This window comes from Alligator mississippiensis, chromosome 1 (assembly GCF_030867095.1).
Source record: "Alligator mississippiensis isolate rAllMis1 chromosome 1, rAllMis1, whole genome shotgun sequence".
Taxonomy (NCBI): Eukaryota; Metazoa; Chordata; order Crocodylia; family Alligatoridae; genus Alligator; species Alligator mississippiensis.
In genome coordinates, this window is record NC_081824.1 from 41,516,263 (window position 1) to 41,541,370 (window position 25,108).

Consider the following 25,108-nt stretch of genomic DNA (forward strand, 5'->3'; position numbering starts at 1 on the left):
GGAGTGCAGTGCTACAGCAACGTAGCTGCTGATTATGTATAGTCCCACATGATGTCTATGTCACCATAGGGCAACGTGTAAACTGTTTATCCCTTACTGTTTAATCAAATCTTGGGTAAACCTATTTAAATTTCTTACACAGTATTTTCACTGAAGGTTAATTTGCAGCATTTACAGCTAACTTGGTTCTTGTGAAATAAAAATTCAATGACACTTATTCATGCAATGCTTGAACTTGCAATATTTTGGTAAATTTGTGGGTGATTATGATCTGATATCTCTCAAGCACACCAGTCTTGAAAATAAGCAGAAATAGTGATTCCTCTTTTATTTTTCTTTGCAGAGTCACAGTGTACGCTCTGTGGGGAGCCTGAAGGTGAGTGTGTTTCCATATTCTTAATCATTTTCAAAGGTGATAGTTCTAAGGCTTGAGTCAAGTGATCTGTTTAAACTGTTAGTACATTTTTATGGGTGAGAGTAGATTGAGAATGGTATTAGAAATGATGTTAACCAAAGAAAAACATACTTTTCTGTGTTAGATGCCAAAAATGAATTGAATTAAACCAAGCAAAGCACAGTACATGCTCCAGGCAGAAGGAAGCCGTCTTAAAGGACAAATTTACCATTACAGTAAAAATGGAAATCTTTGCTTTTTATTCCTTCTAGTGTATGTTTGCTAGCATAGTTTGGGATAAAAACAGTAGGACAAGGCATTTGAGGACATCACCTTGGGGGAGTTGGGGGGAGGGTCAATGAATATATAAATGAACATTATTTAACCTGTAAAGGGTCATGTTTCCATATGTGGAATAACCTACAGAATACAAAGAATGGGTCAGTTTTTTAACAGGTGAAGTGAATAAATACTGGTTCTGAGACAAGGATAATTAAGCAATAACAAAGATAAAGTAGGCTTTTGCCTACAAAAGCTTATGCATTTCTGAATGAGTCAGTATCTGACAAAGTAGGCTGTAGCCTACAAAAGCTTGTTCCTCCTTAATGCAGTGTCCTGCCTTCTGCCTAACTTTAGACTAACACAGCTAACTAATCTGTACTCACAGAAAGTAGTCCAAGATCATGGCCATAGAGGAGCCAACTGCATCCTTTATAATAGACCTGGCATCTTGATTATTTGCTAGTTGCTTAGTTTATGTACCCAGCATGATTTTTTACAACAAATGAAGATGTTAACAATTTTGGATGGAAGGTGGGGGATGCTATCAGTGGTATTCAGAGAGCTAGTTAGCCCTTGTAGTCTGAAAAGAGGCAGAAGCCAGGGTTGGGTGGTTTCTTGGATACTAACTCATTCAGAAATGCATAAGCTTTCATAGGCAACAGTCTACTCTGTCAGATGATATTCATCAGTGATATTCAGGATATATAAAGATAATCTGTCATGTCATTGACTTGGGATCTTTGCAATGAATGATACAAGTTTACAGGAACTCTTTTACATGAATTGAATTCTTGATAGATAATTGTCTGAGAAGTTTGTTTTGAGGTTTTGTTTTGCTTTTATCTCTTGACTAGTTAATGCTTTTGCACTGTACTTTATTTGATAGTAGATAAAATTTTAGGGCCACACAAATATACATCTGAAGGGGCAAAACAGAAATCATAAGATCCATGGCCTAAGATAGCAAGCTGGTTTTGGGATATGATTTTACTGTCCAGTTGTATATTGGATTAATATTGTCTATTTAACAAGGTAATCTGATTTTACCACTTTTTCATTTCCATAAACCCCCTAATGAATAATTTTGCCAGCATAAATTAAAAGAAAACCTTTTTTCCTTTAAAGGGAATTGCCAAAATTACCATGGGACAGAAAAAAACCTGACCAAATGTAATGACAAGTATATGTAATACAGACAACCCTAGTATCAAAAGGTAATCATATGCTTTATTCCCACTAGTTTTATGGGTGAGGTTCTTGAGATAGGAAAAAAGAATCCAGTTGTTCAAATGCCAACATGCCTAAATTCCTGTCTATTTTATTAAACTCATTTCAAAAATCTAGTTTCTGAACCATGACTATTCCATCCTTATACCTTTTTTTATTTTGTTTTACATTGAGATTATGAAATGGTACTTATGTCCTTTTAGATAAAGATTATGCAGCACTACTTAAGTCCTAGATCCAAATTCTCTAAGGTGGCAAACTCAGTCTTATGCACTGCAGCATCACTGCCTGTCAGACTTTGGGCTATCCTGTCTCTACCCACTATAAACATCACTCTTCTCCCAAAGCCACTGAAAATATCCTGGATTCTTGATCACCTGTGTTCTACAGTAGAGCAACATTGGAAAAATGTGTGTCAAGTTCTTCTCCAGAGCTCATCTATAAAGCAAGTCTTCAAGATGAATTAGTAAAGACATTCCTGCAAGTGCTGCTTATCTATTGGAGTGGGGAGGGGTGGGGTGGAATGGCTGCATATTTTTCAGATGGGTAGAACATTTTAATGCAGGTGAGATGTCTCTTGTAAATTGGATCATCTCTAAACTTTAGTGTGAATCATCAGATTAAATGCTTCATGTCTCAGTCATTTGTTACATGATTTGCTTGTTTTGACTCCTGGTAAGTGTGTATGTGTATGTCCTCCTGTATCCAGTCTACAAAGGATGTGAATAACTGCACTCTGCTTAAGTCTTTTATGTTTAACATGAGCTGTAAAGGCCTAGTGATTTTAGACTTCTGGCAGTCATCATTTTATCCCAGTTATTAGCCATGTTAGTGTCTTGGCCGGGCTGAACCGACTCGAGGTGATTCAGAAATTACTCGTTCGTCAGGGCGGGCTGGTGAATAGAGAGGCTGACAAGGCTTAATGGTTGCAAAAACTTTACTTACGTCGCGGGTGGCTGCGACGGAAACGGTTCGGTCGTCTGGACAACAATGTGAGTTGCTCCAGCTGGCGAGGCCAATGCCAGTAAACTCGTCCGTAATTCAAGCCGGCGGGAAAAGGGTACGTCTGGACCTGTGTTCGGCGACGGGAAGAAGGATCGATAGGTGATCAGTCTATCGATCAGCTAGCCGCAAGTCGGATCTCTAAGAGGCACTCTGCAGCGTGCTCAAAGCTCTTCGACTTGGGCGGAAGTCGCGCTAGTTTTTAAACGGCCAGCAAGCCAATTACCGGCCGCCACATGTGAATAATTTAGCACTAGCCAATTGCGGGGCACGAATTTGCATCCGAATGGTGGGAACTCTTTGCACCGTGCATTTCTGTGCTGCAAAGAGAATGCATCCTGCAAAGACAGCTGCAAAGTGGCGGGAACTCTCTCCTGCACGCGGGTTCTTTATGCAGCAAAAACCCTCGCTGTGCAAGAGGCTCTCGTGTGTCAAGAAAATTCCATAGTGCCGAGGCACCAAACTCATTGGGTTATGACATGCCCCCTTGCCGACGGCACAACTGGAACTTTCGACACATGAGCACATCATACGGCATCTTTGTTAGAGGATTCACTGACTTGGCAAAGCCTTCGCAACCAATATATATATAAATATATAAACAAATAACTTTGAACACATAACAACAACTGCTGATCATCGTCTGATTGGAGAACAGCCGCTTCAGTCCGTCTTCTCCTATAGCAGACAATGTCAGTAAACACTTAACAAAATAAAATAATGCCATAACAAGTCCTGAGCAGATGGGTTCTTTGCCGACTCAGTGCCTCCCTCACAACCATTACTCTTTGGCTTCGAATGGACTGCAGTCTGGTCTCATAATCAGATGGTTGTGGATTACTGCTTTTGCTGGGGTCAAACCTGTGAAGAAAACAGAATAACAGGACAAAACACAACAAATGAATCATAACTGGCTTCACTGTAAGGATACTGGGTGAACGTTGGAACGGCGAGTCATCCAGTTGTGATGAACAATAATAGGGGGACAATCCGGCTTCTCTTCCAGTTGGACAGAATAGGTATTGGGATATTGTCCTGGCTGTTGAACTGTCCCTTTGTGAACTTGTGGATGAGACTGATGAGGGTGAGGTATTGAAATCCACACTAACTCGTCAGGTTGGAACTTAGGCTCCCAAGGTGAGGGTTTCTGGACATTAGCTTCATCCCATAATGGTTTAGCAGTGTTTAGTGAAATAAGGACATCGTGATTAAATTTAGTCCAATTTTTAAACGTCCCTCCTCCTCTAAGGCGAAGCTGCTCCTTGTATAGACCTATGTGTCTCTCCACAACGCCGTTGGACTGTGGATGGTACGGCAGATGAAGATGCCATGCCACATTGTGAAGACGAGCAAACTTATCCAGAGCATTAGAGTTGAACGGAGGTCCTACATCAGACTGAATTTCATGAGGAGGCTGCCAGGTGGCAAACACAGCAGTCAAGGCAGCAATAACAGCAGTGGCATTGCTTTTTCGTAAGGGAATAACCTGCAACTGTCTGGTCCCCAAATCAACCACAACTAGTCCTTTATTTGGCGGTTTAGACCCTGGGAGGGGTCCCAGCAAATCCACCTGCCAAACTTTTCCTGCCTGAAACTGAGAAGGATCGAAAGCTCCGATTTGATGCTTGGTTTTATGACACTTTTCTTTAGCACACGTTTCACAGGCCTGAGCTACCTTTTCCCAATCCCGCCTGGCTCCATATGAGGCCGGTTCTGTAATGATTCGGCACCAACGTTGATGACAAGCCCATGGTCCTGGGTGACCCCAATTTTCGTGAAGCCACGTGAGGAATGGATTTGCTTCAGGATCAGTGGTAGATGTGACAGGCAAAGCTATGTCGGTCCGGAGTGGATCCTCCAAGAGCTTATCAATTACCTCGTGCACTGGATCAGTATCTGAACGATAGGACTTAGTGTGCCTAATCAATGGAAGGCGTACAAATCTAGTTAACGTCCTCCAGATGTCTCACCAATCATCCAAGTTCTCGGTGGGAAAAGCTGTGCCCGTAAGAATTTTGTAGATATACTGCGAATCAATTGCAATGATCGGAACTGGGAGTGTATCGTTATGATACATCAAACAATGTTCCAGTACCTTCAGGAATCCTAATAATTCACATTTTTGGGACGAATTATCATCTGGGTCGGCTTGAAAAATTTCCTTATCATGACAAGCTTTACAGTAGTACCCATAGGCTCCTTCATGACGGGAGGTTCCGTCCGAGGCCATCCATGCTGGGGCAGAAGTTCCATACAGCGGAGGAACCTTTTCCTCATCTTCTGGGCTTGGATCAGGTACTGTGTCTTCCAACTTCCAACAATGCCAGTTATAATGGTGGGTTAGTACTAGCGTATTCCAGGTCTTAGATTCCCCATGAAAATGTGGGTCGATTCTTCCCACGTCCAGCAAGGGTAACAATGTGGCACCAGGAGCGCGTAATGTCCCATGCCCTCTTGCTAACGGCTCCACCAGTTGTTCGGCTAGGAGAATCTTTCCCATAGCTCCATATCTATGTTGCGCCGCTTGAAGCGTCTTGTGGGCTGTGTATACTAACTCATCGTGGGGGTTATGCACGACAGCCCACACGTGATTGGTGGTGAATCCAAGGGTTACGGTTAGTGACTCACCCAGATCGATGGCATGGAGTTGTGCACCTTTAACCATGGTTAGCAGGCGAAGCAGATTCTGCTGATCCTTTTCCGTCCAAGGCGTGGACTTTCGGGATTTGTCACGAATCTGTCGCTGTAATTTAGTGAGGAGTGCCAGATCACTAGGTCCAATATAATGTCGATACCAATTTAAATGACCCAAAAGCTGTTGAAAATGCCTCTTAGTGACAGGATGGAATGTTTTTAGCGGATCGATGTTAGGACCCTCATGCGAAACTCCATGGCGGATGGAACCAGTGTATCGAGTGCCAAGGAACGTAATGTCATCTACAGGATGTAGGCTTGACTTTTCCTCGTTGATGGTCCATCCCTCACTTTGAAGGTGAGCAACTAGTTGGTTTACTACACTGGCAACTACAGAGCTATCGCGACCCATGATGGCAATATCATCAACATAACTCCAAATTTTTTATTCCTTTTCTGGGGGAAGAGAGTGCAAGGCTCTCAAATTCTTCAGGGTGTTATTCATGGCACCAGTGGCTAATGATGGAGCGTTACGATATCCTTGCGGACAAACTGTCCACCTGTACATGATGCCATCAATACACATATTCAGTATTCCCTCCGGGTCAGTTATTGGGATAGAAAAGAACATATTTTTCAGATCTAATGTAACTCCGACCCACGGACTTTGTTGGAACTGTGCCATCTCAAACATACACTGTGTCAGAGTAGACGGATTAGGTTGTTGAAGTACTTGGCATCTTTTATTGACTTCTCGATAGTCCACGACCAACCGAGCTTCATTAGGCTTCCCAGGTTTCGCCACTCCCCATCCTGATGATAGATAGGTGCTGGCTGTTACGGTCTTAATACAGCCTCGTCGCTCGAGTTGCTGCAGAAGGTTAGTAAGGGACTGTTTCAGAGAATCCTTAGTTGGGATTGGCCGATATCGCCAGGTGGAAGTGTCACGAAGCGTTGGTCGATGCCAGTCCTGCTCTGGGATAATTACAGGTGATGCCTGTAGCACTTGTTCCCTGAGGTCAAGCGTTTTTATCCCCGGGATTCCTAAAATGTTGATGCCCCCTAGAACAGCTTCTAGGGGATATCGGTGGTCCTGAACCCAAAACTTGACCTTCGTTGTGACAGCGATAGCATTAAGCCCTTGTACTTTGATCGTCTTGGTGGTCTTTTGATGAGGTATCATCGAGGTAATCACATTGGTCTGAGCTCCAGTGTCAAGAAGGAAGGATACCTGTTGTTTGTCATCCGGATCGGTAGGGTTGTAAACAGTGAGTTCAGCATATGGTCGAGAATCAGTAGGATCAGGTCTGAGTTGAGGAAGGCCGCCGGCGGAGCCGCTGGCCATTACTCGTTTTTTGACAGATCCTCAAAATTAAATCCCATTGTTTCAGCCATACTGGCCTGGGCCTTGTCTCCCAAAAGTCTCAGTTGAGCCTTTGTTAGTCCGGTGTGAGCGAGAAGAAATCCGAACATAGTTCTTTTCTTCAGAGTTCTTTCCTTTGAGGTTCTTTCTTTTGGGGTCCTTGGAGGCGACCCCCATGGCTCTCGCTGAGGGGTATACCCTTGACGCCTAGGCCTCAATGTTTCAGCCAGGTACGCTGAAGGTCGATCCCTTGTGTCATTAGAAGCTTCCTCACCTTGCTTCATAAGTGCCTGCAATCGTGGGAGATGGCCTAAAAGACTTCCCACTGGTTGTCCTGCTATTGGGTTCAAGAAGAGTCGGAGTGTAACAGCATTCGCTCCTCCGTACACCTCCACGCAGGCATCTATAGCTTCCAAGGGTGTTGGAATTGCCCCGGGGTCCAATAGGTGACGATGAGCCCATCTCTCTTTACGCTGGACTGCTGTTAGTCCCATTGGATTTGTTCTTGGGCTCCATGTGAGATACGACACTCCAGCTATAGCCAGGAGAAGTTGTTCTGCTGTAGCCTTCTTTGGGCAACCCTCATGCCAGGTGTGAAATTTGTGGGTTACCTGTCCTACCACAAGCGCCGGGAGCGGGATGGGCCAGTGGGCACTGTCCATGACCACATTCAAATCAGTAGCGCGCCCTCCGCTCCACGCTGCTTGTCGTGTCAGGGCACTCGCTTCTTCTTTATCCAAAGTGTCGGATCCAAATTCCACTATCAGTCTTCCTAACCATATGGCCAAAGTTTCTTCCGGCCTGATTTTAGAGTCTTTGCAAAGCTCTTGAATCTCTGGTCTGGTGCATGTACGAGAGATAGTGGTGGTACGTGTAGCACCATCTTCATCCTCAACATGCTTCGTCACAGCTATCAGGTAAGCTGCGGCAGACAGAGGGTTAAATTCTGCGTCTGGGAGCATTGGGTACATCCCTCCTCCCATTGCCCCCTCCCTGTGGTAAAGAGGCGTGGTTGCAGGGAATGACGTCACCTCAGGGGGTGAAGTCACCAAGGGAATCCCCGCTGGGTCTTCCATAACTCCGCCCCTCCTTTCCGGGTTCCCCGGGTAGCTGGCGCTTCTTTCGGCGCCATTTTCTGCTAGCAGCATCATGCGGCTGGCACTGTTAATAAACACTGCTCCGGAGCCCTTTGCTGTCCGCTCCAGCGATTCTTTACCCGCAATATATATCTGAGCCTCCAGATTCGCGTATTCCCTCAATAGGCCCGTTACTGCACGGAACAGCACATTCATCATCTTTCCCTTTTTCCATTTAATTAGACCCCACTTCGACTTGTGACGGCCCTTAGTTTCTAAATCCTCCCTCAGCTGAACGAGGAGCTCATGGCCCCGCGACTCAGGCACCAAATCCGGACAGTTGAACCAGTCCGCGGGGGTGGGTTCCCCACTCTCCTTCAAGTATCGGGTGCATTGGGCGAACTCCTGAGCGGGGGTCAGCTTTTCTGCCTTCTGCGCTTTCACCCCGGCTAGGGATATTGTTGATGTTTCTTCCGGGGGCCAATAGTAAACCTGGTCGCTCCCCATTATGCATCCGAACTACCCTAAGGATAGCTTTGTTCTCCACTCTTTCACCATGGCTTCTTCTCTTTTTACGGAGAAGTAACCATCAATACTTCTTTCCTCCCCTTCTACCTCCTGGTGGTAAGCGATATGCACCCATAGATCGTTAGCATTCTCTACGTGGCAGTTCCCGGTGCACCAGGGGCAGCACCCAATTAAGTTCTTTTCCATCACCGTGCCCTTTGATCCCTTCAGCATGTGCCGCGGTGATCCCGATCCCATCCTCGTCGCCATGTCTCTCCTGGGCTGAACCGACTCAAGGTGATTCAGAAATTACTCGTTCGTCAGGGCGGGCTGGTGAATAGAGAGGCTGACAAGGCTTAATGGTTGCAAAAACTTTACTTATGTCACGGGTGGCTGCGACGGAAACGGTTCGGTCGTCTGGACAACAATGTGAGTTGCTCCAGCTGGCGAGGCCAATGCCAGTAAACTCGTCCGTAATTCAAGCCGGCAGGAAAAGGGTACGTCTGGGACTGCGTTCGGCGACGGGAAGAAGGATCGATAGGTAATCAGTCTATCAATCAGCTAGCCACAAGTCGGATCTCTAAGAGGCACTCTGCAGCATGCTCAAAGCTCTTTGACTTGGGCGGAAGTCACGCTAGCTTTTAAACGGCCAGCAAGCCAATTACCGGCCGCCACGTGTGAATAATTTAGCACTAGCCAATTGCGGGGCACGAATTTGCATCCGAATGGTGGGAACTCTTTGCACCGTGCATTTCTGTGCTGCAAAGAGAATGCATCCTGCAAAGACAGCTGCAAAGTGGCGGGAACTCTCTCCTGCACGCGGGTTCTTTATGCAGCAAAAACCCTCGCTGTGCAAGAGGCTCTCGTGTGTCAAGAAAATTCCATAGTGCCGAGGCACCAAACTCATTGGGTTATGACAGTTGGCAGTTACCATACATGTAGGAATTCCACCTTGGCATGACTGTGGAGTGCTTTATATTGGCAGGGAAGGGTAAGAGTAGTAGAGAGACCTACCCATGTAATACAGGCACCCACACCTCATTGCTGCAGCTATACCTGACTGTATCTATTTTCCAGAACTTCAGAAAACACTGGGAATATTCAGGTCCTATTCTACAAAAACCCTAGGGCCTAGGATATCTAAATTCTTTATGCATGTACATTGTGACCTCAAGAAATAGCTAGGTAACTAAATTTGGCCTACTACACATGCTCAGAATTGATCTAGAAAACCCTTTTAGATGCCTAGCTCCACACAAGCTCAGTTGGGATTCAGTTTTATCTTGGAAACTCATAAATTCTGCATAATTCCCAGATTTTTTAGACTGAGTAAAAACACTGAATTCACTGTTGGACATTGAGGTCATGCAGGTAGTAGGATAAAGAGGAAGACCCAGTAACCTAGCAGCTAGGGCACTTTTTCCAGAAAATGAGAGATCTGGGTTAGAAACACTTCTTAGCCAGAGTGGATTTGAACTCACATCTCCCACTTCCCCATGCAGTGTCTTAACTCCTTGCATTCTTTTCTGCTTGATACTTGCTCATACTTGGCAGGGGTGGTGTGGAAATAATATTGGCACAGCCTCTATCTCTCCTTGGGGTGGGAGAGGGAAGGACCAGATAGTCAAGAGTAGCATCTGCAGCCAGACTTTTCCATTACTTTCTATGTTTATAATGCCTCCGTACTCTTACAAACTCCAGCTGGTCATAAAGCTTTCACTTCCATTCAGAGCTTTTAACTTTTAGTATTGTATCATTACGTTGTTTCTGGGTACTTTTATCAAGGAACATTCTGGTTTAAAAAGTTAGCAGTGTACAGTATTGACAGAGCAAATGTTCAATGAACTAAGAACTGACAGATCTCAAAAAGTAGTTGTCAGCGAGGAATTATCACTGAATGAGGGTGTTCACAGGAACTATTCAACATCTGTATCAGTGGTCTAGAAGTAAATATAAAATCTTTCCTGATCAAATGTGTGGACATCATCATGCTGACTTAATTACTAATTCAGTTGTTAGAACAGGGTTTAATGAGCTTGGAGTTAATAAGATACTCAGTCACATATTGAACTTTGAGGTGAAAACAAAATATTGAATATCTGCTCATTAACTGCATATCATCCATTCTGTACTGAGGCTGCCTGAATGTGGCAGTGGTCCTGTGGGTAAAAAAATAAAGTAGATACTATGTAATTAAAGGCTGCCATAAGACATTAGCACAACGTAGGTGACCTAAAATTGCATAGCCATCCTTCATTTTGTCATTTCCTAACCTTTTAAGTGGTTGATTTTTGGAATTTTTAATAATCTTTTAATGCTAATTTATTGTGTATCATTATTTATAAATGTATCATAAATATACATTTGTCAACAGCTTTGGGTATAGACTTGACAATTAAGATCTTAAAACATTTTTTCCAAAGAATTACTTCATTTAGATGTTCATTTTGTAGCCAGAGGTTTCACAACCACATTCTTGTTTTATGCTTTTGCCTGTAGGCCAGTTGTAAGCACAACCTGGCTAAGAACAGAAATTACACAAACTGGTAAAAGTGATCGAAAACCAGTTCAAATGTGTAACATAACATGGCTAAGGGCAGACATTCAAAAAGCCTGAGCCTGAACTGATTCACAGGTTAATCTAAACTCTCTTTGCAGGTTAATCGAAACTGTGCAGTTTAAACTAATTAATAATTAGACAGACATTAATCTATTAAACCAGCAAATGCAGGCACATGTCTGCATTGGCTCAAGCCGGAAGCCAGGGGGCACTAGAGCATGCCTACCAGCCACTGCCAAAGGGCAGGGAAGAGAGAGGCCCTCCAGGGCTCTTATCCCTCAGTCTTCCCACCTCGTAGTCTGGTTCTGCAGGTCTTAGCTCTGGGCTCCCAGGTGCAGGTCTTGCCTCTCTCCCCTGCTCTGGACAGATGTGGAATTATCCCCTCTCTGGCTACAGGCAAGCTGAACAGAGGGAGGAATTAACTGATTGCCAGTAGGGGCGCGGGGGGAGGGGATAGAGGGAGGAATTGGCCTCAGAGGCCATAACCATGGCCATCTGGCCATGCCCCACCCCTGGTTCAGTTAGAGAGCAGATAGGAAGGACCAGCCCTGCTGTGCAGTAGAGAGCCCTGCACAGCCCACAGAGCATGCTGGGATACTGGGGGGGGGGTCTCTGATTTAACTTAAACCAGCAAGGGAGGGGTCTGGGACAGACATTACATAAACCAGTTTGAGCCAAATCAGTTAAGTCTGATAGTACATACAATCAGGTTTATCTCAAACCAGTTTCAGCCATTTTCAAACTGGTTTATGTGCACTGAATGTCTGTTCTGTTACAGGTTTAAACCAGTTTCTGATCACTTAAACCAGTTTATGTGTCATGTCTGTCCCTAGCCCAAAACTTCAGTGCGTGTAAACCACTTTCAAAATGACGAAAATTAGTTTAAGATAAACCTGGATGGATCAGGATATCAGACTTAACTGATTTAGGTTAAATTGGTTTATTGAATTTCTGTCCCAGATCCCCTCCAGATTCAAGTTAACTCACAGTCCCCCCAAGCATGCCAGGACTATTTGCACCTCCCCCACAACCAACCCCCACCTGCAGAGTGGGTGGACTAGCCTTGACCCAAGTCATCTGCTCCAGCTGAGCCAGGGAGACATGCTCTAGAGATCTGCCCCCCCCCCCCCCCCAGCTTCTGGCTTAGGCCACTTCAGGCATGTGGCTGCATTTGTGGACTCAAAAATGAATGTCTGTTCAGTTGCTTATCAGTTCAATCTATGCAGTTTAGACTTATCTGCCAAGATTGAACTGATTGAGCCTTGGGCTTTTTGGTGGTTTGTACTTAGCCCCTGAGCTTTTTCTTGCAAATGTATTTCCTGCTTGTGGGTGCCAGGCAGAAACCTGTCTGTTGAAGTACTGAGTTACAGGTTATTTTTGTGGTACAAAGAACCTGGGGATATTGGCTAGGGGCAGAAGTTACACACAAACCAGTTTAAGTCATCAGAAACTGGTTTAAACTTGTAACAGAACAAAAGCTCAGTGCATATAAACCAGTTTCAAAATGGCTGAAACTGGTTTAAGATAAACCTGGTTGAATGTAGTATCAGGCTTAACTGATTTGGATCAAACCAGTTTATGAAACTTCTATCCCAGACCCCTTCCTGGTTCAAGATAAATCACAGTCCCCCAGCATTGCAGCATGCTTTCCAGTCCTGGGCTAGGCTGTTCTGTCTGCTCCAGCAGAGAAGGGTTGGGGTGGGGGGGAAGACCCAACCCCTCCCCCAGGCCACCCTGGCTGGGGTCTGGAGCCAGGAAGGGGCGTTAAACAAATACAAAGCTGCTCTGCTGCAAAATTTACTGGCTGCAACTGTGGACTACAAATCCCAGCGGCACCTGGAAGCAGGAAAAGGAAGTGATAAGCAACCCTGGAAAGTCCTGCTGTTGTGATTCTGGACTGCAAATCCCAGAGACCTTGCAGACAGCAGGAAGATGAAGCAAACACACAGCCCATGCTGGCTACATGCCAGAGAGGTGCACTCTAGTGCCCCCTGGCTTCTGGCCTGAGCCACTGCAGGCATGTGGCTGCATTTCCTGAATCAAAAGTAAATGCGTCCAGTTGTTTCTCATTTTAATCTCTGCAGTTTAAACTAACGTGCAAAGTTTGAATAAATTAATCCTCAGGCTTTTTCACTGTCTATACTTAGCCATTATGCCTATGAGAAGAGAAGATAGTTTCAATGCTTCTGAAGAAAGTGCAGCTGCTTCAAATGAATTTTTCCAATAGTCTAGAGACATTCACATGGGAGTTCTTTACATGACAATGGAAGGTGAAGAGCCACATGTGATGTCTCTTAACTTAATGTTGTATCAGAGCTGAATTATACTGAACATACAACTATTTCTTACCTACTTTTTAGTCAGAATTTGATGCAAATATTTTGAAATGACAAATACCTTTTCTTTAACACTATCCTTTGGTACTTTGGCAGCACTCACCCCAAGCACATGTTCAGGCTATCTTGCCAGCTGCAGCTAAAAGGGAAGAATCTTCCCATATCCACCAATGTTATGGTATTGTGGGTTCTAGCATGCTCTAACATGTACATCCATGTTAGTGAAAGGATTGAATGAAGCTCATAATTTACAAATGTAATTGAAAAGTGCTGGTTGCTTTTATGTCTTTCAGATACTTATCTACTTAAATGCTACTGGTACTATTTCATTTTAGTGAGTCTAAGGAATATATAATCATTTATCTCTTTAAATGGTAATTTGTATTCCAGAGATCATGCTTTTAACAAGGTTTTGCGACTGACCATCCCATAGTTCCTCTCCCTGAATGAGTTTTTATTCAGTAAGTGGGCACATTTGTTTCCAAAACTATTGGCTAATACGTTGAAGATAAATAGACAACTTTAGACAATTGTCAACATTGTTGGAGTGGGAAAAAAATGAACGGTATCCCAGTTGGAGAAAATACAAATGATTGTTTCAGGTTACAGAAATGATTGTTTCAGGTTACAGAGCACACATCACAAAAAGGGATCTTTATTTAAGCTTTACTTTTTAAAATTTTACACTGAAAGTCAATGCAGACGTCATGATTTTTTTTAACTTTGTGACCATATAGTGTATAACAGAAAAAGAGGGCAATTGGTAGACAGTGAGGAGTGAAGAAATGCTATAATGTATATGTTTTGAGTGTAAATGGGGTGAATGAACTAAAAGGGTGTTGATAGACTTGAGAGGGTCCAGAGGAGGGCCACTCATTTAGCTAGGAGCTTCCAGGACAAGCCCTATAAGGAGAGACTGAGGGACCTGGACCTCTTCGACCTCTGCAAGAGAAGACTGAGAGGTGATCTCATGGTCGCCTACAAATTCGTTAGGGGAATGTAGCAAGGAATGGGAGATGCTCTGTTCACCAAGGCATCTGTTGGGGTAGCAAGGAACAATGGTCACAAACTGACAGAGAATAGATTTAGGCTAGATTTCAGGAAAAATTTCTTCGCGGTAAGAATGGCCAGAATTTAGAATGGGCTTCCAAGGCAGGTGGTGCTCTCCCCTACCTTGGGGATCTTCAAGAGAAGGCTGGATATGCATCTGGCTGGGCTCATCTGACCCCAGTACTCTTTCCTGCCTATGCAGGGGTTCAGACTTGATAATCTGTTGAGGTCCCTTCCGACCCTAGCATCTGTGCATCTAAATCCTGACCCTACTAATGTCAATGGAAGTTTTGCCATTGGAGAAGAAAATGCAACATTGTATCTGCTATTATGCAGCCCCTAATGCTAATATCTATTTGTACAGTGCCAGTTGACACTTCACGATTCATCTGGAAAAATGTTGAGATGAACCTGCACTTGTGTCTTATGTAAATGGGTGTATGTAGAGTTTTCCTGGTGTCTGTGAAACTAGTGAAGTATGAGAAATGTTATACAAAAATCAAGAGAAATTGTAGGTTTTTTTGTGGAGTTCCTACATTTTGGTTATTTGCATCTAGCATATTTACATCTATGTCATTTAGATTGTGCAGTGACATTCTGAACTATTTTTTGTAGCGACCATGTGGCAAGTGTCCATGTCATTCAAAAGCACTTTCCCATGATATTAATTTTTGGACCAACATCATAGGCCTAACAGAAAGATCTCAAGACAACGGACAACAACTTGAAACTATTCTTTCATGTTACTGTATTTTAAATAAACTGTTAAGGTTCAGTAAAACAACAGTCTCACCTCCATCCTTGGCAAAGTCTTTGAAAAAATTATCAAGGCTCACATATGCGAGAGCCCGGCAGGACAAATTATGCTGAGGGGAAACCAGCACGGGTTCATGGCAGGCAGATCATGCCTGACCAATCTAGTCTCTTTTTATGACCAGGTTACGAAACGCCTGGACACAGGAGGAGGGGTGGATGTTGTATACTTAGACTTCAGGAAGGCCTTCGATATGGTATCCCACCCCATACTGGTGAACAAGTTAAGAGGCTGTGACTTGGATGACTACACAATCAGGTGGGTGGCGAATTGGCTGGAGGGTTGCACCCAGAGGGTCGTGGTGGATGGGTCAGCTTCGACCTGGAAGGGTGTGGGCAGCGGGGTCCCGCAGGGCTCGGTCCTTGGACCGATACTCTTTAATGTCTTCATCAGTGACTTGGACGAGGAAGTGAAATGTACTCTGTCCAAGTTTGCAGATGACACAAAGCTATGGGAAGAAGTGGACACGCCGGAGGGCAGGGAACAGCTGCAAGCCAACCTGGACAGGTTAGACAAGTGGGCAGAAAACAACAGAATGCAGTTCAACAAGGAGAAATGCAAAGAGCTACACCTAGGGAGGAAAAATGTCCAGCACACCTACAGCCTAGGGAATGACCTGCTGGGTGGCACGGAAGTGGAAAGGGATCTTGGAGTCCTAGTGGACTCTAAGATGAACATGAGTCGGCAGTGTGACGAAGCCATCAGAAAAGCCAATGGCACTTTATCGTGCATCAGCAGATGCATAACGAATAGGTCCAAGGAGGTGATACTTCTCCTCTATCGGGCGCTGGTCAGACTGCAGTTGGAGTACTGCGTGCAATTCTGGGCGCCGCAATTCAAGAAGGATGGGGATAACCTGGAGAGGGTCCAGAGAAGGGCCACTCGTATGGTTAAGGGCCTGCAGACCAAGCCCTATGAGGAGAGACTAGAGAACCTGGACCTTTTCAGCCTCCGCAAGAGAAGGTTGAGAGGCGACCTTGTGGCTGCCTATAAGTTCATCACGGGGGCACAGAAGGGAATTGGTGAGTATTTGTTCACCAAGGTGCCCCCAGGGGTTACAAGAAATAATGGCCAAAAGCTAGCAGAGAGCAGATTTAGATTGGACATTAGGAGGAACTTCTTCACAGTTCGAGTGGCCAAGGTCTGGAACGGGCTCCCAAGGGAGGTGGTGCTCTCCCCTACCCTGGGGGTCTTCAAGAGGAGGTTAGATAACCATCTAGCTGGGGTCATCTAGACCCAGCACTCTTTCCTGCTTATGCAGGGGGTCAGACTCGATGATCTATTGAGGTCCCTTCCGACCCTAACATCTATGAATCTATGAAACCTGAGCTTTGTTGTAGCTAGTTCAACAACCTTATGGCTAGGGACAGACATTCAAAAAGCCTGTGCCTGAATTGATTCAACCTTTGCAAGTTATTCTAACCTGGCTAGGCTGAACTGGTTTCCAACCATACAGACTAGTCCTCTGGACTGAAGAAATTCAGCCACATGCCTGCAGTAGCTCAGGCTAGATGCCGAAGCCAGAGAGGGTGTGTGTTGAGCAGCCCTCCCTTCCCTTGCACAGAGTTGAGCTGAGGGGGACGTTGCCAGGCCCGGGCAGTACTTTCTTATTAGGGAGGTCTGTTTGCACCATCCCAGGCTTTTCCCTGCTGCTCAAGGGCTGGGAGAGATGTCAGCCCCCAGCCCTCCCTGCTTGTCAGACTGCCTGCAGCAAACTGACAAGTGAGCAAGGTAGCCCAGAGCTGATAAGAGTCTGTATCACCCAATTAGCAAAACAATAGCCTCTCTCCCATTACGTCAAATTCTTCTTAAACAGCTTACTAGGGTGACCTGTTGATTAGCTCCAAAAGCCCTGTTCTCTCTGCCAGCCTGTCTCAGTGACGTTGGAGACTCACACACAGATACCTCTCCACATTAGCTAGCACACCACATGCCTAGGGTCTCTGGGGCTGAAGTCTGTGCTGTAGGAAATGGGAGAGAGGGAAAGGGGGGGGGATTTCTTGCTTGAGCAGTGATGGGGGGTGGGGTAGGGCAGGTGCAAGTCAGCAGACCCTGCTGTCTCTGCAGACTCTGCCAGAGCCTTATAGAGCACTAGCTAGCATACAACATGCTGGATATAATCTGTGCTGTCGGAGATGGGAGGAAGGGATCCCTGCTTAAGCAGCAAGTGGTTAGAGGGAAAGGGGGGGGGTGGCAACAGGAAGCCAGCAGACCCTGTTGCATCTGCAAGTCTGTGCTGGAGGAGCTCTGTTGAGGGAGCAGAGGGGAGGGGGGCCAGCCCTGCTGTGAAGCAGAACCCCACCCAGCTCAGAGAGCAATGCCGGGATGCTGGGGATGTCTGGTTTATCTTAAACCAGCAAGGGGTCTGGGACAGACATCACATAAGCCAGTTTGAATCAAATCAGTTAAGTCTGATACTACATTCAACCAGGTTTATCTTAAACTGGTTTTGGCCATTTTCAAACTGATTTATGTGCACTGAACATCTGTTCTGTTACAGGTTTAAACCAGTTTCTGATCATTTAAACTGGTTTGTGTGTAATGTCTGCTCACAGTGCAAGTAGCACACAGGAAAGTAGCATACAGTGCAAGTAACGCACAGGAAAAAGGAAATAGTGTTAAGATATATTAAGCTATAGAAAATATTACAGTTCAACTGTATATGTTTACCTGGAATGTCCATGTTTTCAGTTCTGGTCAGCTTATCTATAAAAGAGTATAGTCAAACTAAGTTCTGATGACAAAAGAGTGTGCTGAATAATTTGCTCTGTTTAGTCTAGAGAGCATGAAAACAAGTGGGAGCATAAAAGAACTAAAAAACAACAAATACTATAGGAAAATGAGCTCTAGCAATTATCCATTTTTATACTATACCCAAGCATAGACGCATTCAAAGAATTTAAAAGGCAAAAAAATTGCAATTTGTTCCCTGGTTGTGGAATTCATTGTCAACAAGATAACTTTGAGACTAAGAGTTGTTCAAACAGCATTCAACATTTCTGTGAAGAATAAGAACATACACAGCTGCTTTGAAGTCCAAAAGAAAAGCAACTTTAATAGGGACAAATTCTGCTGCATTCTTCAATAAGACAACTTCTGAAGAAGGGATTAGGAAAAAAAACTTGCCCCTGCAGGCAGGGTATATCTTTATTGCCCATTTCCTTATCGTTCCTCTGATGGACTTGTTGTTGACAACAGTCAGATGGGAAGCTACCAGGTCCTTGATCTTGTGTGTTTACAAAATTCTTTTGTTCCTTTTAATCACATCCTGATGGTTCCTGGGAGTCAAACCTCTGAAGAGTGGATTGGAAGGACTTACTTCCTGTCCAGACTGTCTATACTCAGAAAAGGCAGTTGATCCTCATTGCTGTCGCACTTAATCAGATCAGATAGTCCTGGTACCATTACACTACTGACCTGAGTAATAATGTATAAGGCCACAGATCCATATGATTGGGTTAGTTAGGAGGAGGAAGTAATGACAGAGATGCATATTTCTTTCTAGTCTTGCTTATTAGGAAAGTCATAGATTCATAGATGTTAGGGTCAGAAGGGACCTCAACAGATCATCGAGTCCGACCCCCTGCATAGGCAGGAAAGAGTGCTGGGTCTAGATGACCCCAGCCAGATGCCTATCTAACCTCCTCTTGAAGACCCCCAGGGTAGGGGAGAGCACCACCTCCCTTGGGAGCCCATTCCAGACCTTGGCCACTCAAACTGTGAAGAAGTTCTTCCTAATGTCCAGTCTAAATCTGCTCTCTGCTAGCTTGTGGCCATCATTTCTTGTAAGCCCCAGGGGCGCCTTGGTGAATAAAACCTCACCAATGCCCTTCTGTGCCCCCATGACGAACTTGAGTCATGTCTCCCTGAGCACAGGAATGACCAAATAGGAGACAGTTTCCTTGCTCATCTCCCAAAGCCTTTCTTAACCAGCACCTGCAAGCTAACCAGAACCAGCAAACTAAAAACTATTGTGCTGTCTCTCAAAACTTTTCTCAGGGCAAGACATTATGTGGGGCTTTCTTCCCTGTGCCTTTCTATACTTCTGTTTATTTTTCTTTCACATGCATCCTTGTTTACTCAGCAAAGTCTGCTGCCCAGATAGCTCAGATGACTTTCCTCAGGCGAACTAAGTTAGATTGGGCCAGCCACTTTTTACTCGATGTAACCTCCCTCAACGTCTGCACAGATTGGCAGTTAGATTGACCTAATTCTAGTTAGATCAATCAAAGTGTAACATCTTCACATACTTTTAGTCAACTTCAGTAATCTTAATTATCCATACTAAAAATTCTCTCTCTCTCTGTCTCTTGGCAGTGATTTACTAGAGTGAATCTGTGTTACTTCCTCATTCTTATGATAGATGCTATATACTACATTATAATTTATTAGTAACTAAAAATACAGCTATACTATCTGTCTGTCTTTCTTGTATTTTTGCTAGTCCTAACGACCATTTTCCCCAAAGGATAACTCAGTTATTATTTTGGAAATGTCTGAAGTGCTGTTGATCCAGTATATATGGTACAGAACTTGTCATAAATATCAAAATGTTCTCATGTGAACAATTGTTGGCTTTTAAAATAATTTCAAAGTAAAATTAACCCAGCTACAATTATTCATTCAACCTGAGGAAGGGCACTGCATGCCCAAAAGTCATTCAATACACTTCCAACTGTATATTTGGTCCAATAAAAGATATCACAAAAATCCTTATATTGCTCATTCCTACCTATAAGTTTTGGTTTCCACCATCAGGCTCTGCACCCAGTTTGCAGAATCAAACAGTCTGAACTAAAATCATATTTGGCCTATCCCACATCATCTGTGTATAGTTTGTTTTGTTGTGACCTTCATTGCTGGCATTAAAAAGAACAATGTAGGGTAATAGCACTAGTAATATTGAATTTTGTCCTGATAACAGGGCCATTTATCTGTATTTTTGTGTAATGGTTCAATTGATTCAAAAGTGATATTATCACTTTATATCTCCCTTTTTCAATTGTACTTAAACATACGATTGTTGTCCATTGCATACATTATAATCATTGCATCTTGCTTTCTTTGCTTATTCTGCCCACCCCACTCTAGCCTCCAGGGAATCTAGTGCCTAATGGTAACAGGAAATCTAAAGCTTTTGTTGTATATTTTTGCATGATATTAAAGCACATTGTCAGCATATTATTTTAACATTTCATTAATCTATTCAATTGCATTTTCATCATGTTATGCTTTGCTGCCACTAGCTGAATTCATACATCTGTGAAACAGAAGTTGTAGGATTACTTGATCTCCATGTTTTTCAACATTCCTGATGCATTTTGGCATGTTGTTTTTTCATATGCATGTGGTAACAAATTAGCACCTCTTCATTATTCTTTGTGTTTTGTGAGTCCTGTTGTGTGTGTGTGTGTGTGTGTGTGTGTGTGTGTGTGTGTTACATGTCATGCAGAGAGAAGAAGTGATGCTTTCTATCACTTTCTTTTGGAACACATCTATCCCATGGAAATTTGTGGAATCTCATTTTTTTTTTAAGCAGTACTATCTAATATTACAATTTTAGTATTAAAACAGCACTGAACCACAGGTATTGAGGGCTATACCTTGTACAGGAGGGATTGTGTTGTGACAAAGGGCAGGGGTGTAGCTCTCTGTGTGAAGGAACAATACACTTCCTTACATGCAGTCATTGGCACCCAAGGAGGGCAACTTGAGACCCTCTGGCTTAGAATATAGGGAGAACGTGGTGAAAGGAATATAATGGTAGGGGTCTATTACAGACCTCCTGACCAGGAGGAAGAGCTTGACCACAAATTCACTAGGGAACGTGCAGAGGATGCACGCTCCTGGTGCATGGTTGTCATGGGCAACTTCAACCAACCAATGTGATGAGTGGTCTCTCCTTAAGGATGTGATCCTAAAAGCACAAGGGAAGTCCATTCTGGCCCATAGGAAAGGTTGTAAAATGGCTGGGAGACCCCCTTGACTGAGTAGGGAACTCATGGACCTCCTGAATCTGAAAAGAGAAGTTTATAAGGGATGGAAGTCAGGAACTACCACTAAGAAGGATTATGAAGCACTGGTCTGTAAATGTAGGGAGTGGATCAGAAAAGTCAATCAAGGAGAATAAAAAGTCCTTCTTCAAATACATGGGAAGTCAGAAAAAGAACAAGGGCATCCTCAGACCCTTGCTGAACCAAATGGGGCAGCTGACAACTGACACCCAGGAGAAATCTAATCTCCACAATGATTACTTTGTATTGGTTTTCCACTAGCCCAATGGAATGACCCTGCCTGACAGGACACAGGACTACCAGGGTAAGAGTGATAATGTGGCTATAATTGGCAAAGATCTTGTGAGGGAACAGCTTGAGAGGCTGGACATCCACAAATCAGCTGGCCTGGATGGAATGCACCCAAGAGTGCTGAAAGAGTTAGCTGACATCATAACATGACCAATGGTGAAGATATCTGAGAACCTTTGGAGAGGTTCCTGAAAATCGGAAGAGGGCCAGTGTGGTGCTGATCTTCAAGGAAGGAAGGAAGGAAGATCCAGGGAACTACAGGCCAATCGGTTTGACCTCAATCCCCGGAAAGATCTTGGAAAAAATAATCAAAGAAACCATCAACAACAAGCTAACAGCAGGCAACATTCTGAGACATATTCAACATGGTTTTGTTTCGGGTAGGTTTTGCCCAGCCACCCTCACTTCCTTCTGAGACCAGCTGATGCATCACCTGGACAAAGGAGAAGAGGTTAATGTAATATATTTAGATTTCAAAAAAGTCTTTGACTGGGTCTCCCATGATGTCTTCATGGTAAAATTGGGGAACTGTGACCTCAACAATGCTATGGTCTTGTGGCTGGGGAACTGGCTCCATGGTCGGACCCGGAGAGTGATAGTCGATGAAACAGAGTCACTATGGTGCCTGGTGACCAGTAGCATCCCCCAAGACCATACTGCCATACTAGATGTGGTATTGGCAACAGGGGATGACATGATAGGGGACCTCCAGATCGGTAGCCATTTGGGAGACAGTGATCACCTAATAATAGAATTCAACATAAGACGTCGAGTGGGTAAGGTAACTAGTAGGGTGAAAGTGATAGACTTTAGGAAAGCTGATCTCAATGCACTCAGGCGATTAGTCAAAGAAGCACTGCAGAGTAGGAGTTTTGAAGGGATGGGAGCCCAAGAAGGGTGGCTGTGCCTAAAGGAAACGATCCTTTGGGCACAAAGCAAGACGATCCCCGAGCGAGACAAAAAAGGGAAAGGGGCCAGGAGGCTTCCATGGCTGACCAGAGAAATCCAGGGCAGCCTAAGGGCCAAAAGGGGAGCACATAAAAAGTGGAAACAAGGTCCACTTTAGGAGATCACTAAAGATGAATATACCTCCTCTGCTCGTGCTTGTAGGGAGGCAGTTAGGCGGGCCAAAGCTACCATGGAGCTGAGGATGGCAACCCAAGTAAAAGACAACAAGAAATTGTTTTTTAGATATATTGGGAGTAAAAGGAAGGCCCAGGGAGGAATAGGACCCCTGCTAAATGGGCAGAAACAATTGGTGACAGATAGGGGGGACAAGGCTGAACTCCTCAACGAGTTCTTTGCCTCAGTGTTCCTAAGTGAGGGGCACGACAAGTCTGTCACTGGGGTTGTACAGAGGCAGCAGCAAGGCGCCAGACTACCATACGTAAATCCTGAGGTGGTGCAGAGTCATTTGGATGAACTGGATGCCTTTAAATCGGCAGGCCCAGATGGGCTTCATCCGAGGGTGCTGAAGGCACTGGCCGACATCATTGCAGAGCCACTGGCAGGAATATTCAAACGCTCATGGAGCACGGGCCAAGTCCCGGAGGACTGGAAAAGGGCTAACGTGGTCCCCATTTTCAAAACGGGGAGGAAGGAGGACCCGGGCAACTATAGGCCAGTCAGTCTCACCTCCATCCTTGGTAAAGTCTTTGAAAAAATTATCAAGGCTCACATTTGTGAGAGCCCGGCAGGGCAAATTATGCTGAGGGGAAACTAGCACGGGTTTGTGGCAGGCAGATCGTGCCTGACCAATCTAGTCTCTTTCTATGACCAGGTTACGAAACGCCTGGACACAGGAGGAGGGGTAGATGTCGTATACTTAGACTTCAGGAAGGCCTTTGATACGGTATCCCACCCCATACTGGTGAACAAGCTAAGAGGCTGTGATGTGGATGACTACACAGTCCGGTGGGTGGCGAATTGGCTAGAGGGTCGCACCCAAAGAGTCGTGGTGGATGGGTTGGTCTCGACCTGGAAGAGTGTGGGCAGCGGGGTCCCGCAGGGCTCGGTCCTTGGACCGATACTCTTTAATGTCTTCATCAGTGACTTGGACGAGGGAGTGAAATGTACTCTGTCCAAGTTTGCAGATAACACAAAGCTATGGGGAGAAGTGGACACGCCGGAGGGCAGGGAACAGCTGCAGGCAGACCTGGATAGGTTGGACAAGTGGGCAGAAAACAACAGGATGCAGTTCAACAAGGAGAAATGCAAAGTGCTGCACCTAGGGAGGAAAAATGTCCAGCACACCTGCAGCCTAGGGAATGACCTGCTGGGTGGCACAGAGGTGGAAAGGGATCTTGGAGTCCTAGTGGACTCCGAGATGAACATGAGCCGGCAGTGTGATGAAGCCATCAGAAAAGCCAATGGCACTTTATCGTGCATCAGCAGATGCATGACGAATAGGTCCAAGGAGGTGATACTTCCCCTCTATCGGGCGCTGGTCAGACCGCAGTTGGAGTACTGCGTGCAATTCTGGGCGCCACACTTCAAGAAGGATGCGGATAACCTGGAGAGGGTCCAGAGAAGGGCAACTCGTATGGTTAAGGGCCTGCAGACCAAGCCCTACGAGGAGAAACTAGAGAAACTGGATCTCTTCAGCCTCCGCAGGAGAAGGTTAAGAGGCGACCTTGTGGCTGCCTATAAGTTCATCACAGGGCACAGAAGGGAATTGGTGAGGTTTTATTCACCAAGGCGCCCCCCGGGGGTTACAAGAAACAATGGCCACAAGCTAGCAGAGAGCAGATTTAGATTGGACATTAGGAAGAACTTCTTCACAGTTCGAGTGGCCAAGGTCTGGAACGGGCTTCCAAGGGAGGTGGTGCTTTCCCCTACCCTGGGGGTCTTCAAGAGGAGGTTTGATGAGTATCTAGCTGGGGTCATTTAGACCCAGCACTCTTTCCTGCTTATGCAGGGGGTCGGACTCGATGATCTATTGAGGTCCCTTCCGACCCTAACATCTATGAATCTATGAATAAGGCTCAGTACTCAAACTAGCACTCTTTAATATATTCATAAATTATCTGGATTCGGGTGTCAGAAATGGACTGACTAAGTTCGCAGATGACTCTAAATTATGGGGAAGTGCGGTCATGCTAGAGGATAGAATGGCAATTCATGCTGACCTGGACAGACTCTCAAGGTGGGTGGATCAAAACCTGATGACATTCAACACAGAGAAATGCAAGGTTCTTCACCTCAGGAGAAAAAAACTGTGTCATACTTATAGGCTTGGCAGTGCTATACTCATTAGCGCCACGGCCGAAAGAGACTTGGGGGTCTTGATTAACAACAAGATGAACATGAGCCACTAATGCGATGCCACAGCTGACAAAGCAAACAGTACTCTGGCTTGCATCTACCGATGCATCTCAAGCAAGACCCAAGAAGTCATCCTCCAACTTTACTTGCCCTTGGTGAGGCTGCAGCTGGAGTACTGCATCCAATTCTGGGCCCCACACTTTATAAATGACATGGAGAAGCTTGAGAGAGCCCAGAAGAAAGCTACACACATAATTAGAGGTCAAAAGAACAGGCCTTATAAGGAGAGGCTGA

At 44.9% G+C, this 25,108-nt stretch overlaps 1 long non-coding RNA gene across 1 annotated transcript in view; it reads left to right on the top strand.

Annotated features, from left to right (window-relative positions):
- LOC132251208 (uncharacterized) overlaps positions 1-25,108 on the top strand; it is a 549,220-nt gene that overhangs the window by 395,680 nt on the left and 128,432 nt on the right. The window contains exon 4 of the long non-coding RNA XR_009463113.1: positions 344-376. This is a non-coding gene — a long non-coding RNA (uncharacterized LOC132251208). The remainder of the gene's footprint in view (positions 1-343; positions 377-25,108) is intronic.